General features: G+C 41.8%; 1 long non-coding RNA gene across 1 annotated transcript; it reads left to right on the forward strand.

The window, feature by feature from the left end:
- Positions 1 to 1,650: 1,650 nt before the first annotated feature.
- Positions 1,651 to 2,116, forward strand: LOC114461429 (uncharacterized). The gene is made up of 3 exons (XR_003673837.1): positions 1,651 to 1,707; positions 1,833 to 1,969; positions 2,049 to 2,116. It is a non-coding gene; the product is annotated as an uncharacterized LOC114461429 (long non-coding RNA).
- The last annotated feature ends 1,835 nt before the right edge of the window (positions 2,117 to 3,951 follow it).

Consider the following 3,951-nt stretch of genomic DNA (forward strand, 5'->3'; position numbering starts at 1 on the left):
GGAGAATCTTGATATTGTTATTTGGAACGTCAAGGGCTTAAACCACCCAGTTCAGCGAAAGAAAGTTATGACACCTTAAACTTTTGAAAGCTGATATAGCCTTTCTCCAAGAGACGCATATGAAAAACTCAAATCACTCACGTTTAAAGAGTGGAGGGGTGGACCAGCTTTTCAGGCCAAAGCAAGAGGTGTTGCCATAGCAATCAGTAAGTTTACATCCTTGGTTAATTACAGTTCAGTGGCTGATGTTAACAGCAGATATAGTAATGGTTATGGTTTATTATACAGTGCACGAGTCGCACTTGTCAATATCTATGCACCAAATTTTGATGATGCTCTTTTAGGTGTATTATTGAATTCACACCTGCTAATAATTGGTGGAGATTTCAAACTATGTATGGATCCCGTGTTGGACAGATCTACTAGGTCAGATACCATACAATCTAAATCCGTTACCTGTGTTCAAAACTTTGTCCGAATATGGCATTTTTTTGCATCTTCAAGATAAGGATTATTATTTTTATTCACATGTCCATCATACATACAGTAGGGTATAATTTTTTTTAGACAATAACTTTACTCAATACATGCAGGCCTGTGAGTATAAAACTACATTAACATCTGACCATGCTTCTTTAGTGTTGACTTTGAAATTACCTGGTGGAGAAACTCCAAGAAACACTGGACGCTCAATACTGTTATCAGATGGCAATTTTGTTAAGGTTAATATGAAATCACTTCATTTTTAGACACAGTTCCAGGTGGCCTCCCATAAAGTGTAGCAGACGAGTCTGAGGAGCGGGCGTCCGGCGGCCTACCACAAGGTGGAGCAAACGGGCCCGAAGAGCCAGACTCTGGCGGCCTCCCGTGAGGCAGCGCAGACGAGGTCGAGAAACAGCTTCGGCGACTAGCGGGGCCAAGCCTTCTTTTTGGACCGACTTTTACCTCCCGCAATCCTTCAATGATCTTAGGTCCTCCAAAGGTCCGCCTAGTCCCCTGGTAGGGGTCCCTGACAGGATCTTCCTCTTGCTAAATCCTGTCAGCACTGGCTTCATGGAAGAAGCTCTGGAAATAAAAAAAAATCTTCTCCAAGTTAATCTTGGCTAGGTCCACTTTTGGCTAGTGATGTGCTGAGCATGCCGAGTCTTCAAAGCGTGTACCGAGTAATCTAAGAGAGTTTTTTTTTAAGCGTGGGTCGAGGCGCGTGTTGGTGACGTATGTGGTGACGTTCGAAGCCTTGCGAAGCGGCCGTACCATGTGACTGATTCAGGAAATGATTCGCTGGTTTGGAGCGCGATTCGAAATAAAACAGATGAGTCAATGCAATTTATTCCCACTCACTTTTTGTGTTTTTGGGTTATTGTGCTTCTTTTGGCATCCTATTCCAGCTTCTTTTTTTTGCGATGGAACCAGCAAGAAAGAGAAGATTTTCTCCAGTTTGGGAGCACTTTGAGCAGAGCTCACCTAATAAGGTAAGGCATAGCAATAATTATGTAATAATAGATTACACAAATATGACAACACATAATTTCTCTTGCTCACATTTCTCTTTTCTAAATAGGTTTGAATAATTGTTTTTTTAATTGTAGGTGAAGTGTCTGTTGTGCTCTAAACAACTGGGTTATAATAGTAACACCTCAGATATGCTAAGGCACTACCGAGCCTTGCATGGCAGTGTGGATTCCAACCAGGGTGAACCTGTCTCGGGTAGGCCATTTTATTTCATGATAATAATTGATGATGATTGTCCTACAAGTACACTTTATATGGTTTATTTTATTTTATTATGGTCCATTAAAATGTCTAACTATAACATATGCATTTTCATTCAGCTGAGACGGTTGACTTGACTGAGGTGTTGGTGGATATGGTGATTGAGGATTCCCAGCCCTTTTCCATTGTGGAGGGAAGTGGCTTCCGAAAGCTTGTAAAAGCTTTGGCTCCATCTTATGTTCTTCCCACGCGGCAGGTATTTATGTGAACAAATGAAACAATGTTAACAAGTTCTTTTTCTCAGATCAGCTATTTCAATACTTTACTTTTTTTAGACTTTGAAAGCCATGGTGGAGAAGAGGTATAGGGAAGCCAAAGACAAGGCCAAAGTGGTCGTGTCTACTGCATCTGCTGTTTGTTTAACAGCAGACATGTGGACCTCAATCAACACAGATGCCTATCTCGCTGTGACTTGTCATTTTATTGATGAGACCACTTCTCTGCAGACTGTTGTCCTTGGGGTGCAGCATTTCCCTGAGGCACATACAGCAGCAAATATAGCGAGAGTGAAGACCTCTCTCATATCTGAGTGGGGTTTAGCTGAAAAGGTGACATGTCTGGTGACTGATGGTGCTGCCAATATGGGTGCTTGTGCTCGAGCGCTACATTTGCGTCACAATTTGTGTGGCACACACTCTAAACTTAATTATAAAGAAAGCTCTCGACCGAAGTCCTGAATTGTGTGACATCAGGACAAACTGTCGTAAGATGGTTGGATATTTTAAGAGCAGCACCACTGCAAAGGTAAGGTCCTTACTTGTAATATGTCAATTATTATTTCTGCTCCTGCATTGTTTTATTTTGTTGACTGTTTTATAGGAGAGACTAGCACAGATTCAATTGCAAATGGGTCTCTCCGTGCTTAAACTTATTCATGAGGTGGATACACGATGGAACAGCACATACCTAATGCTTCAGCGTCTGTTTAATTTGAGAGAGCCCGTTGGAGCAGCTTTGGCTGGGCTCCGTACAGACATTGTACCACTCTCAGCAGAACAATATAATATAATTGCAGACTATCTGAAAGTACTCGCCCCCTTTAACTATGCCACTGTTGAGGTGTCTGAGGAGAAGAAAGTCTCTGGGTCAAAAGTCATTCCACTTTTGGCCATTCTTCAAAATGCTCTGGAAGAAGAGGAGATTGGCAATATCCAGACACCTGAGAGCAGAGACATGGCTGAGTATTTGCGTAGACAGCTGAGGGACAAGCTCAGCCACCTTCAATCAATGAGCATCATGTCCCTCTCTACGTTACTTGATCCAAGATTAAAAAAAATAGGATTCTTCAACCCTAATAAGGCAGCAGAAGCAGAAAAAAGATTGATCGGAGAATGTGCTTGAGTCTTACGACTTGCATTGTCCTCATCTGCTTCAGCTTCATCATCATCATCATCAGGACCTTCTTCATCTGTAGCAGAAGGTAATATATGTACTCTAATTGTGCTAATAAGTCACTTACTGCCTGTTTTTTCTGTTCTAGGGAGCAAACTGTGGCAACGTTTTGACACGACATGCCAGCAGACAAGAACCCCTAATATAACTGCCAATGCTACAGTGGAGGTCCAAACATACCTGGGTGAACCAAATATTGCTCGACTTGAAAGTCCCCTTCAATATTGGGAAAAACATAAATCTACATTTCCAAATCTGTGCAAACTAGCCATTACATATCTATGTACACCTGCATCATCTGTGCCCTGTGAACGTGGTTTTTTCAAAGGCGGGTGAAATCCTGTGCAAAAAAAGAAATCGCCTAAGTCCAAATATTCTCGAAAAATTATTTTTAAATAAAAATGAATAAATGTATTTTTGTTTTTATTAAACTCTGTCAATAGTTGCATAAGCACATACATGAACAAAGTAACACAAGCACATTTTACATCACAACTCTCTCCACATTATTGGCTGTAGTCTTTCAGACCCCACCATTTGTTATAGGCCCTTGGCATGTATTACATTTTTTGTCCACATGATGGCGTAGTGGAGCATGAATTACCGCAAACCTTCGAACCATGTGCTGAGTAATAGGCTGCGATCCCTTAATGCTTCATGGGGCTTCATATTGCCTTCACTACTTTTGGCTGGACCATTCTGTCACGGAGTGGTGGTGGTGGTGTGGACCCAAATGCAGGGAGAGATGGAACGAGCAGGCAGGCGTATCGTTCTTGGAACCAGTCG

Source organism: Gouania willdenowi, chromosome 4 (assembly GCF_900634775.1).
Source record: "Gouania willdenowi chromosome 4, fGouWil2.1, whole genome shotgun sequence".
In the NCBI taxonomy this organism is placed as follows: Eukaryota; Metazoa; Chordata; class Actinopteri; order Blenniiformes; family Gobiesocidae; genus Gouania; species Gouania willdenowi.